Here is a 16,028-nt window from a genome sequence, read left to right as displayed (position 1 = left end):
GAGTGTGGTGAAGGAAATAGGGAGGGGGGGAATTTCTTGCCTTTACTTTTCTTCCACGTGAAGGTACTGGGGTAGGATCGAGAAAAAGATATTCTGGGTTTAGGAGGGGATGGAGCGGTGGCAGGACGGGGAACTTTCTCTTTCTGGCTTCCTTACTGTTGCTTTTGGGTCTTAGTAGGGGGCTTGCTAAGTGTTTTGGGGTCGGATGTGGAAGGGTATGGAAGGGGCACAAGGGTCTCCTTTTTAGGTTTGGGAGGGGGTTGGTAGGTTTGGGAAGGGAAGTGGTCAAGGACAATGAGGTGGAGTTTTTGGGCTGAATGGGTACAAGGGGAGACATGGGTAGGGGTTGTGGAGGCAGAGAGTTATGATGTATGCAGCCTGTCTGCGTGTGCTGATGTGGTGTTTGTCATGGCTGTGTGTGATGGTGTGCCGTTTGCCTGTTTGTCTGTATGTGAGCCATGTGGTACAGTGGGTGGTGTGTCTGCCTGCATATCAGTGGATGTGGAAGTCAGGGTGCCTTGTGTCTGCTGAGTGCATGTGTGTCTGTCTTTTGCCTTGTATCTATGTGTTTGTGTGCACGTGCTTTGGTCAGGTACAGGAATAGGGACTGTGGATGGGGTAGAGGCAGGAGGGGTGGTGGAATGCTGGATTTGGGATAAGCTTGCCATCAGTGTGGAGGCTATATCCTGAATGGATCTATGTAGTAACGATATGTAAGAGTGAATGCCCTCCAGGAAAGATAACATCTGGGTCTGCTGATTAGGATGCACCTGGAGGACATTCAGCACTGCTGTCTGACCCACAGAGATCTGCCTCAGAAGGTCAATGGCCTCCACCCTCAGGGCAGCAGGGGAGACAGAGGCATAGGGTGAGGTGCCTGGTGGAAAGGAAACTTCTCCCCTCTTAGGGGAGTGACCAAGGACAGTGGGCTGGGGAGCAGCTATGATGGTGGAGATGATAGGGGGGGTTAACTCAGAAGTTGTGGACACAGGTTCGGGGGATCCACCACCACCTGGCAGGGCTCACTGGAACTGGACTCTGATGAAGAAGTTCAAGCCGTCACGTCGGTGAGCTCCTCAGTGGCGCTCACCACTCTCTGTGCCACTGGATTCCTATTGCTCACTGCCAGCACAAGACCCACTGTGGCCAACTGCTTCCCCAACAGTCATGGCACTGTCTGCTTTGCTGCCCTTGTCTGATGCTGAAAAACAGATCTGAAAAGAAATTAGTTGAGATGTTGATATGTACTTGGTACACAGGTGTAATAACTCTACCCACATTGGCTAACATCATAATTTGTACTTGGATGACATTAGGTCATATAAAGTAAATCGCACATAACTGAAAGCTCTCACATAATGGTGTCAGGAACATAGTTTGATGCAACGGCATGTTACTCCCTCTCAACATCTTAACCATATCTATGTACTAGCTAATGTTTTATCGCTCACTCCTGATGCCCTTATAGTATACCACACTTACCTCATGTGACCCAAGGGAGGATAGACCTTCTATTAAGACATGGACTAACACTGCAACCTTTACATACAGCATATAGTGAGTTATTCCTAATCCAGAGCCTGTTGAACAGCAGATGCCCTGCTTCTGTTCACATATTCATAAGTCACCATCAAGATGTAGGAGTCATCTAATAGGATATTTCACACGGATCACATTACAGTTGTACATCTGTCAATTAGCAGATGAAGCAGTTCTAAGTGTCACATGTGTAACTCATATAGAAGTTACACACAGAATATAGCCATAGCAAGGCCAAACATGATGTCTAAAAGTGTTGTGTCAGGTTAGCACAGTGAAAGTATTGAATGTACTGTATGCAGATTGCAACACTTCTAGCAGTTTGCCATGCAAGCACAGCTTATCACACTGCCAATGACAATGACTGACTATTACTTCAGGGACATGTGGCTTACCATACCACCACACCAGGTAGAATCATTGTGTGACCACAATCGTAGTGCAAAACATATTACTTGATACCTTGTGACAACACTATTTCTCATTGTGTACATGCTGCTGATGTCCACTTCTCACAAGGACTCGTCAGGCTATCCCTCCCTGATAAATACCATCATTCACATATTGTCCAGTTTAGATGCCATTGTGTTCTTCACCTGAATACAATCTGCCCTCCTCAGATGTTACTGGAGCCACATTTCCAGATATCTGATTTACAAAGCTAAACCATAGTTTTATTTGGCTAAAAATAGTAATGCCCCTTGCAACAACCATCAATACCATAGGAATGTGCAACTTTCACATCCATATACTTACCCCCCCCCCCCCGCCACCACCTAACACCTACTTTGTTAGGCAATCACAGACATCTGTTGTCACCAACATATAGTCCGAAACATGCAATCTACTTAAAATCATATAGAATGTTTTCTGTCACTCACTTATGGTAAGTTCCAGTCTGACATGTGACATCAGTACACATAAGTCTGTAGATTACCAGCAGCTCCATGGGACAACAGATAGCACCAGTGCTATTTGTACAATTAATCACACAGATCAATCTGTACTTATCAGCGTGCTGCTTCCTCAATACAGGGACCAGGGCAAATAATGGTATTTGGGACGAAATATGTTGAGCTTCACAGAAATACGTAAAGGGTTATAGCTTTCACATTGCATTGCCATGTGCCCGTCATACAATGGAATAGCACGAGTGGCAATACCCAACCTATTTTGGGCTAATATGTCTCCAATTCAAGTGACCTACCCATGCACAAACAACTATTGTTGCATGTGTTACATGTTACACGTTACATGGGTTTCGATTGTCCCAAAACATAGCAGTCATAACATTGGCTGCAGTATGTTACCATGCATGGTATGGTATGAAGTTCATCAAGGCACATACTTACCCCCTCCTTTCTGCTCTCTGGCTCTCAACTGCCCTTCAAGGTTCAGATGTGCCACCGCCAGGATGCATCGCATTAGGGGGGGTCAGGGTGCGGAGCATGCCCCTCCTGCCTGAAGGGGCAATGCCCAGCCGGACTTTGGCAATAATCTTGGCCCTGCCTCCCAGGTCCTACCACTGTTTTTGGCAGTGGCTGCTGCGGTGACGTGTGACCCCCAGAGAAAGCACCTTCTGGGCGTTAGTCCTCCACAGGAAAACCTTATGATGGACATTGACCTGTGAGGATGACATGGTATTGGATACTTCGTACACATGCAAGATGTACACAACCAGGTACTTTGTCACATAGGTCATGAATAGCAAGCTTAACCAATATCCAAGTTAGCAGACTAGAATTCTCAACACTGCACCTGTTGTCAAACCTGCAACATTTACATATTCAATAACACATTTTCATTTCCTGGTGACACCACACTCTGACCTGTCCTTTCCCTAAGTGACTATGCAACACCTCTCACTACACTGGGAATGGGCGAACACAGATGGTATGAAATCTCATAACTGCTAACCTTAGCACACCTATGTCTTTTGCGGAAGGGAAGAGTAGCCTTTTGGCCCTGGATAGACATCTAACTAGTACGGTTATTTACCAATGATTTCACTGTGTCAAGAAAACATTGTTCAACATGATCTACATATGGCCTGAATGGACATTATAACCCATACACCTTGTGCCTTCCTACATCTGACCTGAACATTGTTGAGCACTGTGATTTGCTATTTGTGGGATTGTGACATAACTGATGTAACACAGATATTGCATTGTGTGTGGCATTGTTATTGTGACGTTACAACAAACAACTGGAACGGCATGGTGAGCAAAAAAACGATGGATTTAGGCCCAGATCTCTGTACTGGGGTGAATGTATGACATTGTTCTGCATTCTGTCAATCAATTGTTGTTTTTGCATTTGTCACCCCGAGTGGGAAGGGTATGCCCAGACGTGGGTCCCTTGCTTTCCATGCCACTGGAATCAAGCTATCCTGGCTGAAGAGGGGTGAAACCCCGAAACCGGTCCTAGGATGCTTGTTTCCAGTCCAGGGAGGACCTGGCTTGGCAGTTCGGGCTGGACTGTTCCCATGAGGCACAGGGTCAAGACTGATTTGCATATGGCTGGGTTCAAACTGGAACGGCATGGTGAGCAAAAAAACGATGGATTTAGGCCCAGATCTCTGTACTGGGGTGAATGTATGACATTGTTCTGCATTCTGTCCATCAATTGTTGTTTTTGCAATTGTTATTGTGACGGCATACATCAACAACTTACACATATGCAAATTACATTTCGCATTTATCATTAGAGTTCGATTAGCTATGACTGCACAAGCAAATGTATCTTGAATTATGATAGAAAACAAGGCATCATTATGTTTAACTGATGTGTTAATTCCAAATTATTGCACCATACGAAGTTTGGGGTTGATGATGAGCTATTCACATGAGAACAGTGATATGAAGTTCAGACCAAAACTGACACACATACAGCAGTGGACTTGTCCATCAAATTTCTAAACACACTTTTAATCATTTGGCTACAGATTCAGATGTGTCTCATTGCAACAATTTTCCCTATGTGCATGGTTAGTTGACATTTAAAATGTATTCTGTCTGAATTGTTTTCACCTGCTCCTCTGGTGTTAGACAGCTGCTTGTACAGGAGAAGGACTGTGTCCACTAGCGTCTTCAGCTGCTCTGGTGTGAAGGCGGGGACCCTGACCCCTGCACAGCAAGACATTGTAGCTTCCAGAGGATGTGAACAGAAGCAGAGATGTGGGGAGGCCTGTAGAAGTGTAGTTTCTAACGGCAAGTGATCTGTATTGCAAAACAAAAGACTAAGATCTAGACCGCATAGGCAGGCTTCTGTGCGGGCGGTCAAAGCGATAGGTCCACGTCGGTCGCATTTTTCCGAAGTCGGCAGATGGATTCAATTGTTGCCTGACACTCCGTCTACCACGAGGTTCAAAATAGCCGGCGGTCTGCGAGTAACAATGTTACATTAGCAATGGAAGCTTACTGCGTCAGTATTCACTGTAGGCAGACACAATCAGCGACCCGCAACTGTCACCATAACAAGTTACAGTCAGTGACTGTGTCCGTCTCGGTTCTGAACCTCCTACTGCAACTTTTGAATGAAGGATCGGTTGTTTGTAAAAACTTTCAATTTTTTTTGTTTTGTACTACACCATGCATGGATGCATTATATTGTGTTGAAGGAGCATGCAAATCAAACGGACACATTCACATGATGAAGTCACCTTGAAAGGACCCTGAAACATTAGTTGGCAGGCTAAACCAACATGAAAGTATGCAGTACAGTTTCTGATTTTCCACTTTCTCTCAGGCAGTATACGGCCCATGTCTTTTAACAGGTGTAAATACACCATATAACAGTGTTGGAAGCCACTGTCACCCAGGTTGTAATCTGTGTGATGTTCAGGTGGAAAGGGGGTGTGTGTCTGATGTACAGAATTCTTCCCAGAGGGCCAATATACTCCAAAGTCCCAGCACCCTACTGAGGCATTGCAAATTAATGGGACATTGGTAAGTGGTATTTGTATACTATACTTAAGTGTACATCTGCATATTGAGAAAGATGTACATTGTCCATGAGTTGTGTCTGCCACTGTATTTGCAATACAGACATAACAACATGACAGTGTCCACCATGTAACATTTGTCTGCATGAAGTGCTGCGTGAAACTCAAGACGCATGTAGGGTGCATGATGCAATACATAACACAATCCTACTGTGTTTTTGACCAAACATGCTCAGTCATTTAAAATACCTAAGTCATGTGCTCTTGGCTTGTGAGATTTGGACTATGTCCTACTTTATTTTGCCTCAAAAAATCAGTCACTAGTGATATGATTCTAATGTACTTTCATTCCTGTGTAACTACACATTTGAGACATTATCAGAAGTGACATGTATGCTATGGTATGTTTAGAATCTTTTTGTTTATGAAATCTGGTTTGCACTGCCATGTACTGACATGTGTGGTTATTTGGTCTTTGGTGTTTGTCTAAGTACATGTTGCTGGGGACATTGTGATCTGACACCTACTGTGTTTACACCCCAAACATAGCAATCGCAGAGGAGCCGTAAGACAACCTCCTGTCTAGAGGCCCTTTCCTTACCTACAAACCATGGGAGAGAGAGACGTGATCAGAAAATACTGTCCTAATAAGGCGACAATTAATGATTTGTGCCAGCAGTTGGCACCTTCCTTGTGTCCACATCGCTACTATCCTACATCACTGACACCCAATATTAAGGTGATGGCAGTACTGCATTTCTTGGCCTTGGGGTCATTCCAGTACACAGTTGCAACATCTGGCAGAATGTCCCAGCCTATGTTTAGCAATGTACTTCGGGATGTACAGCAGGCATTGACCAGACAAATGGACAGCTACATCAGGTTTCCCAAACCTGGGGAATTGCCCAATATCAAACCAGATTTTTTTGGCTTTGGGTGAATACCACATGTCATTGGAGCAATCGATGGTACGACATACAGATGGTTTGTGTAGTAGCCTATCCTTGTTATGTTCGAATGTTCCTCGGTTCGGAACCTCACTGTGTGAGAGTTCAGTACCTAGTGTCGGGGCATGAGTCAGTTGATGGTTGTTGTCGCCTCTGCTGCTCTGCCTTGATGGTCCAGCTGTTGAATAAAATGACAAGTTCAACCTACCTGTCTCCTGTGGCTTCTTCACAACATTGTTTTTGGAAACGAATGCTGGGCCATCAAAAGGAACCTGCGTGCCTGCGAGCCAGTGTGCATCCATTTTTCAGAAGAGTTGTTGTTCAACATTTTCAATGTGGCTCTTCATCACAATTGTTGTCTGCGTCGACGAGGAGAAAGACCGGACACTTTCCTATGGTACTGTGGGCAGAGCGGAGAAATTAAGGTCAGTGCACAATGTGAAACGCATGAAGGGTCCTGCGTTTCAATGCTGATGACGTGGAGGCGTGCATGACGACAGCGTGTCAACGTACTGATAGAGTGTCGCTGCATTTCCAGAGCTTCAGTTCCCTGCGGTCTACAGGGATTAGGGAGTGTTGTCACTTTCCTTTGTAAGTGCTACGTCACAAAGCTTTCTCTCCTAGTCTGCAGGGGAGCAACGTCACAGAGCCTGCTCGTCGGGTCTGGTGTGCAGCAACGTAACAAAGCCTGCTCGTCGGACCAGCAGTGGGGAAGTGCCACAGAGACAGCATTTTAAAGGTGAACCTGCAGATGTGAAGCAAAATACAGCCAGTGTGATGTACTGTTGTGTACTGGTTGGACACTGCAATTTAATAAGCGCAGTGTCTTATCTTGTCAAAAGTACTAATTTGGGCAGTGCATATTGTGCTGTGAGACAGCTTTGCTTTTCACAGTTTTCATTTTTATTTCACTTTTTGGTGTTCCATGCTCTCGGTGTTGCTCATTACCACATTTAATACAAGTTGGTGGTTTTCACTTTGAGCAGTTTATATTGTTATCGGTTCAAGTATGCAAGTTGTCACACCTGCTTCAATGTTTTTGGAGACGCCTGGTGATCCACCCATCAAATGCAAACAGTGTTTTGATGGGTTTGAGACATATCTTGGTGTAATTGGTGTGAATCGATTCAGACCTGAGCGGAGGAAATACCTTTTACTCCATTCCTTGGGCTTTGAAGGGAGAGCAATCTTGAACCATCTTCCTCCACTTCTTATTGAAGGAGAAAATGTTCTAGATGATTATCAGGACACTGTCAAAAGACTTCAAACCAGGTTTGATGTCCAACCCAGTTTAGTTGCCTTGAGACACAAGTTTTTTTTGCGTGTACAGTACACTGGTGAAGATGTTGACACTTACATTACCGCTCTGAGGAGGTTGGTCTCGGAATGTCAATTTAAAACTTTTGTGGACCAGTTAGTGCAAGATCAATTAATTTGTCATTGCACAGATAAAACGGTCCAACCAAAACTTCTTTCAATGGGAAACCCAACTTTGAATGAAATTATTAGATTGGCCAAAAGCATTGAAACCTCTCAGTTGTCGGCAAAGGAACTAGAGACCAAAAACAGTGAGGCAGTTTCTGCCGTAGAAGTCAAGGAGTATAAGGAAACTAGAGACAGTAAAACCTCTGACAGATCATTCTTTGATTTTGGTGAAAAGCAAAATGTATTCTTTTCTCAACAAAATATTTGTTTTAGGTGTGGGTACAGGTCACACTTGAGAGGTGGCAAATGCCCGGCTAAGTTTGTGGTTTGTAGAATTTGTAACAAATCTGGTCACTTTGCGAAGGTGTGTCATGCTGGTGGAAGCAAATCATCTCCGCAATCCTCGTCCATCAAGTGTGTTGTTGATGAAAGTATGCCTTGTGATGATGATGAATTCATTGCTAAAGATCTTAGGGACATGGTGGTGGTGGTACAAGATGACGGGGTCAGGGTGGGCTATCCAGATTTATGTGTTGACCCCTATGTAGAGATCCTAGTTGGGGATAAGGTTTTGAAACTTTTAGTAGACATTGGTGCTCGCATTTCAATGATCACGCAAGAACTTTCAGACAAGACTTGGCCTTCTCGGTCACTCTTACCCCCTGACTGTAAAGCAGTTTCTTATGAAGGGCGTGAGATCAATTTGTCTGGGTACATTGAGGACATAATGGAGTTCAGGGGAATTGCTGGGAAAGTGTATGTTGCACACAAAGGCTTAAACATTCTGGGCTGGTTTCAGCGGGGGTTATTCGGCATGGTAATTTTTCCTGGGACCACTGAACAAGTTCTTGTTGTAAGAGACAACCCGGAGTTTGAAGAAATTGTCAATAAATTCCCTCACATATTTTTAGGTGAGCTTGGGAAGATCAAGGATTATCAACATAAGATTATAGTGCAAGATGGCGCAAGACCCATCAAGCATATGCTTAGGGATGTTCCTTTTAGTATAAGGCAAGATCTGGAGAATTAACTTAATTCCCTGTGTGCGAGGGGGATAATAGAACCTGTTATCTCCTCCCTGTGGTTATCTCCTTTGGTGGTTGCCTGTAAACAGAATGAGGAGTTAAGAGTTTGTGTTGATCTCAGCTGCTTAAACAAAGAGATTTGGGTGGATTCCCATCCTCTTCCGAACATTAATGAACTTTTAGCAGGTTTGACAGATGCAAAGGTATTTTGTAAGTTAGACTTGGCCTCTGCCTACCACCAGGTAGAGTTAAATCCTGAATCTAGGCATCTTACTCCACTTGTCTCCCCTTTTGGCACTTAGCAGTATGTCCGCATGCCGTTTGGCCTTGTGTCAGCTGAATATGTTTTTCAGCAGTTGATGAACAACATGCTAAAGGGGATTGATGGTACGTCTGTTTCTCAAGATGATGTCTTGGTTTTTGCACCCAACAGAGCTGCACATGATGCCATCCTTCAAGAAGTGTTGTCTAGGTTCCAGTCCAATGGTGTGGTGCTGTGTAGGAACAAATGTGTCTTTTTTACCAGAGAGATCGAATACTTGGGGCACTTGGTCACTGAAAAGAGGATTCTCCCTAAGTCTAGTCTCATAGATTCCATAATCAAGTAGAAGACTCCTTCTGACAAAGCTAGCCTCAAGTCCTCAAGTCCTTCTTCCTTGGGATATGTGAATTTTATTTCCGTTTCATAGAAGATTTCGCAAGTAAGTTGAGGCCTCTTTCACAAATGCTTATGAAAGATGTTGCTTTTGAGTGTCGGGATGAGTGTCAAAACGTGTTTGAGTGGGTGAAGCAACAACTGATTTCACAAAAAGTATTAAAACATTATGATCCTGCACTTCCTTGCACCTTGACTATGGATGCTTGCAATGTTGGTGTGGGGGCTGTGTTGTGTCAAAACAAAGGTGTGGAAGACAGAACCATTGCTTTTACCTCTAGGGTGCTATCTCCCACTGAGAAGAAGTATTCCGTTATCGAGAAGGATCTATTGGCTTGTTGGTGAGTGGTGACGACATTTCGGAATTTTATTTCGGTTAGAATGATTCTGAGAATGTCTGGCACAGACTTTAATTATACATATCTGTTATGACACCTGCTTGCAATAGTAGGAATGGGAGTTGCTACAACGGCAATGGACTTTCATCCCATCGTGTGTACTTTGTTTTGCAATATGTGTACCATCATGTGCTCAAAAATGATGTGGTTGTAGGGATAGACCATGGTAATTTACATTCATATCACCTAGATAATCAATGTGTGAAAATGTGATGTAGGTGTAGATGTGTGTCCTCATTGAATGTCACAATGCAAGTGCCACACTACTAGCATATGCTTGTAACTTATCTAAAGAAGCAGCACAAATTGTAATGGGACCTGTTCGCACTGGCCGGTAGTACAGTCCTGTTTGCTTTTTTTTTGTCCTCTGATGTTGTCTGGCTTTTATGGTGTTTGTGATGTGCTACCAGGTGTTCTCAAAAAATATAATATGTGTTTCACATTGAAGTTTCCATTGTCTGATTTAGTTCCACATAAATTGTTGTTTAGTTGATTAAACATGACAAAATAGGTTGGTGGCATAGATTGCTGAGTGGGATGTCAATTTGTGATGATTGTTTATACAATTGACTATCTGTGAATAGGCCCCATGGACTAACGTTTGTATTCTACACTGAATCTGTATGACTATCTTGTGGTGCCACATTTGTTTGACTTTGTGGCACTTATGTTACAACTTATGTGTGCTCGTTGACGTAAGTGATTATTCTTTCATCAGAGTGATCACATGATACTCCCAACAATTTGAGATAGATGTCAAAGGCACAACATGAGCTGGTATTGATGTACAACGTGCTTTTATTTGCCAAACATGGTGAATAGGTGATGACACACAATATGGATCAATGATAAAAATAAAAACGAAATTAGAGAAGTTGATAGTGTTGCTGGTTAAAACATTTTTTTTAAAACATCGCCACAGTTATCAGAGTCCAAAGTCCCACAGTGTACCTCCATCTTCTGTGGAACTTTTGGTAGGATTTGTCAACAAAGTGAAAAGGATATCAGGTGTGCCGTTTTTTACTGTCGGGGGTTGTGCATTGCCACCAGACCCTCCCTTATCCTTCTTTGGACAACCCACTCCACGTTTTGGGGTGGGGAGCAACAACTGTAGGCTCCCAGGGTACTGAGGATTCTCCACCAGACTCGGCGTCCTTCCCTGTGGTTTGTGCACATGTAGAGGGCACAGATGGAGAAGTCACACAGAGAGGGGTACTTGGATGTGGAAATGTCTGGCGGAGGGTGGTATTGATCTCCCTCAGCACCCCTATGACCTTGTGCATTTGCTCATTGAAGCGCTCAAGTCTTTTGTCTTGGGATTCCTAAGTTGTTCAATGTTCCGGAGATGTTCAGAAACCTGGCTCATTGCTCCCTGGTACCCCTCATGGGCATCCAGTACCTGGTAGAGGTTAGGCTGGGCATCAGTGACACCAGCTGTTTGCCGAGGTGGATTCACATGTCCCCTCCCACCACCCCTGCCTCCATGGGCTGACTCAGTTTGTGCCTGCACAGTCGAACATGATCCTCCTTCCTCCTTCCTCATTGACTGGATTTAGGTTTGTCATGCACACTGTGTCATTCATGCCTCACTAGTGTTAACAGTAACATTGTTCTGGCTGAATTTTCACTTTGCTCTTACTTGTGAGACATGATTTGCCCTTGCTAATCTTATTTCATTTTGTTGTTTCAGTTCACTTTGCCATGGCATCAACTGAGGGGAGTTTCTGAGCTGTGCCATCACCAGGCGTAAATTGCTATGTCTGACTAGAATCTGGTCATGGAATGATCCTGAGAATGTCTGGCACAGACTTTAATCATACATATCTGTTATGAGTTTGGGTTACGGGTTTGTCAACCCCAGAGTGGACTGTGTTGCTGTGTTGATGTTGTTTCCCATGGTTGATGGTGTATCTGCTTTGTTAGGGGTCAGCTGTGTGTTGTTAGTGGGAGATGTCACAGTGGATCCTGCTGGACATGCTGGTGCCGCCAGCTGAGCCTAACCTGATGGGCAGGTTCCTACTCCTCGTCCAAGGGTACAGGAGAGTCTTCTTTGCAGGGGAGCTCATTCAGGGTGGAGAGACTGAGGCTCACTGGTTTCTTCACTCTGCAGGGAGGCGTTCCCAGATCACCCTGTTGGTACATATGTAACACAGTAAAATATGTGATTATACATTGTACCTTAAATTCATTAACTCCCTGGATCCTAAAACAGTTTTAGATGGATGATTTGGCACCTATCCCCATAGGCTTCTTTTGACATAAACAATGCAACTTTACTATGATATGGATTATGGTCGTGCTCCACCTCTGTGCTGATATGGTCATGTTCTCAAATGTATTTGTAAGATGTCTACTGACATCGACGTCTACCTGACACTCTGTAGATGACACTTGAGGATTAGTGAGCTCCACATCTAAATGATTGGTATGACATTCATAACCCTCAATTAGAAAAGTTATATGTTATTCCTGTGTGTTGTGCATGGTCGCTGTATCACCAGGCACTTTGAAGTTACAGCCCAAGCCCATACAGTTTGTTAAATGTGATTGTTTGTTAAATTTTGGAAGTTCAGTGCAGGTATGCTGATTTTCAGCATTAGTTACACATCTACAATACTTTGGCTACTGTTTCATTTAAAAAAATCATAATAACTAAACTTGGACAATTGCAGTTATGTGTGCTAAGGTGTCATGGATGACTTATTGATGATGTTTGGTGGTTACTTAACAGGCTCCATTCTTTCGGGTATTCCAAAAATGATCTCTGGCGGCATGATGGATGCACCATCTCCTCCCAGGCAGTAAAGGGTATGGAAGAGCCACCACCAGTCTGTTGTGTGACCTGGTGGTTTCTGTTGACTATGATCCTGACCCTACTCCTGACATCGTACCACTTCTTCCTGATATCCTAAATTGTACGCAGGGTGCTGACTACTGCATTCACCTTGTTAACTATCCTGTCCCACATCCGGTTTTTTTGGTGATGGAAGTTTTTTGGACTTGGGTCTCAAATTACTGTGGCTCAACTATGAGGATTTCATCCACAAGCACTGTCAACTTCTCATCTGAGAAACGTGGCTGCCTCTTTTAGCTCATTATGAAATAGTGAGTGTGAGATTGACAAGATGTGCAAGACAAGAAAGAACCAAAAGACTTGTGAAATGTGTAGTAAGTAATGCAATTGGAGTGCCTGAATGTGTGAAGGGATGGCTACAGAGTAACTGGAAACAGCAATGTGCTCTGTCAGACTCTGCAAGATTGTGGTAGCAAAGGATCATGGTGTGATAAGATTTTATTTATAGGTGGATTGGTAGGTGTGTCTACTCTTTGAATTGACATCATCTGTGTAGTTTTGTGAAGGCATACTATGGTTGGTATTATGTTAGTTGGCTTCAGTTTCTCTGATTTACACTTGCCATGGGGCAGACAAGCCACGATGGAACGGAACCCCATCCGATGCTTCATAATACGTTCAGCAGTACAACCAATGCATTTGCAGATTCGGAATCCATATAAACCAGCCTTTCAGACTGACGTGGTTGTAACAGGCTCCTTTTTGACCACCATGGTTGTGTAGGACTCGTCCCCCACCAACGCTATTGGAAATTTGCCTGGTATTCATCATAATACAGCGGTCAGAGAGCTCACGGTTGACTCGGTCGGAATCTCACCACGGTCATGTTGGTCGGACAGTCATTCCGACCGACATCATAATCAAGCCCATAGTTTCTCTTCACACTGCAAGTTTATGAAGCCTTTTCATGAAAACAGAATCAAGCAAATTATGAAAAATGCAGGCCTAAATTGAATTTGTGAATTTGGTTCATGAACTACAGAATATAATATAATGGAAATATACATTTCATTTATAATCTTTGGGACATTATATATTTTCTTTCAACTTATTTGCACTCATAAAGTATTTTAGGTTTGTTGTAAATAGCACGTTTAACTATGACATATTACTGCATATTCAAAGTACCAACGTGCAGAATTATTTAAAAACATTAATTATTAATATTATTTCTAGTGATTCACATTAGTACATGTATGAAGATTATTCCCTAAAAGTTTCAAAGCAATTGGTTTTAGTGTAAATGTACACCACCCTTTTCTCCTTTCTCAATTTGTGCACTATTTCACATTTGCAAAATATGGAGTTTCAGAATGGGACTCCTAAGTTCACAGATAATGTCATCTACTCTACATTAATTTCATTAATATTTCATAAGTGTTTCACTTAACATCTTCTATTATGTTTTGAAAAGATACACCAATACACTGGTAAATAGAGTACAATCTAAGTTATTCAAACAAATCATTTTCATTGAATTTTCTCTTGTCTGCATGCTTTTACGATGCAGTGACTAAGGGCCTAATTAGGATGGCTATCAGACTGCCATCGACAGGCCATTGGTGGAGGTATGACATCCAGCAGAGCGATCTGACCGCCGCATTATGATGTAGTTGGTCCGACTGCTGCAGTTAGAGGAACTGATCATCATGTCCCAAAGTCTGAAGGAGCCCGTTGGGCCTTGGTTAGATTTTATTCCCTACAATAGGGGCGTACCTGCGCAGGCACTGTCGTAGGGATTACAATGTCCCTCTCTGACAGTCTTTCCATGGCAGTCCAACTGCCATGGGAATGGCGTCAGAAAGGGACTTTGGGGCCCGTAGCAGGGTCCCCATTCTGTGTGGTCCTCCGCTATGAGGTCTGGGGGGCACCTGTAGTGCCCTCAAACATCCATGCCCAATGTGTCAGGCACCACCTGGTGCCTAGCACACGGGGAATAGATGTTTCAAAACATCCCCTTTTCCACTGTGGCTTGTGCTGCGGCCCATTTCCAGGCTGCAGCACAAGCTGCAATGGAAAAGGGGATGTTTCTGACTGCCTACACAATGGTCACATCTTAATTTGGGGGGTGAAAATGAAGACTACATGTTGGTCGCTATCCAATACACAGTGATGGCGGCCGGGCGCTTGTCTGACCGCCATCGTAATTTGGCTCTAAGTCTTCTCATGATTTCTCATGAGGAGGGCTGTCACCAAGCTGGCCAAGGATATGTATTAGGACTCTTAGACAGGGGAGAGAGGCAACCCGGTTCTATACCAATTCACTCTCCAGTACATCATACACTTTCTACAAGTTGATTTTTGCATCACAGTTACCAAAAATCTATTTCACCTCTTTATTAGATTTTTTAAACTAAGTGAGAAAGATGCTAACTAATATGCAATGTTTAAATATTGAAAAGATAGCCCTTATCCTAGATCTTGCAGATTTGTGAAAATAGGTTTTGGAAAATTGATCACTATGAAGGCATACCATTCCCAGTGTGTAACAGGTCACATTTTTAAATATTAAGCACCCATCCATGTGTGTTTCTAAAGAACACTCTAGGGGTTAATTTGCCTTTATATTAAAAAAAATAGGTTTTACCTACATGGTACAGGAACCTTTTCTTGTCAATTGTCACTGCAGTGTTTTTAAAAAGAAGCCTAGCCAGAAAACAGCTATGTTCTCAGGCCTTATACAGTTGTCGTTTATTTGAGTGGTGCAAATACACACTAAGGCCCATATATAAAATGTAAGGCCTTATTACGATGTCAGGTGGCCTTGCATTTGCCCAAAACTGTTGTGGATACGGGTCCGACCAACCTTTGGTTGGCAGTCCTGACCTCTGAATTATGATACAACCACACCTGGTGCGGTTGCAATCTCCCTTTTCTGTATTGGAGCTTGTGCTGCAGACAGAAACCAGCCACAGCACAAGCTCCAATACAAAAAAGGGGGTGTGTGTTCATCCCTGCACCGTGTGGCAGGCCCTCCTGGTGCACCTCCAAGATGCACACAGTGCAGGGATAAACAGGGGGGCACCCAAGGTGCACCCTCGGCCACCAACTGGAGGTCGCAGGCTGAAAGGGGGCCCTGCGAGGGGCCCTCATACTTGCTTTTCAACAGGCTTTCCATGTCGGGAAGCCCGGTAAGGAAAACCTGCCGGAAAACAAGCATCGTAATCTGGACGGCATAAAACGCCGTCCATAGAGATTGTGACCAGTCTCCGACTGGCCGATGGGCTCCTTGAGTTCGT

The 16,028-nt window shown here is 43.7% G+C and overlaps 1 protein-coding gene across 2 annotated transcripts in view; it reads right to left on the bottom strand.

Moving 5' to 3' along the window:
• LOC146810887 (uncharacterized) overlaps positions 1-16,028 on the bottom strand; it is an 898,367-nt gene that overhangs the window by 618,867 nt on the left and 263,472 nt on the right. The window lies entirely within an intron of this gene.

This window comes from Triturus cristatus, chromosome 7, assembly GCF_964204655.1.
Source record: "Triturus cristatus chromosome 7, aTriCri1.1, whole genome shotgun sequence".
Classification (NCBI taxonomy): Eukaryota; Metazoa; Chordata; class Amphibia; order Caudata; family Salamandridae; genus Triturus; species Triturus cristatus.
This window is presented reverse-complemented; position numbering and strand designations above follow the sequence as displayed.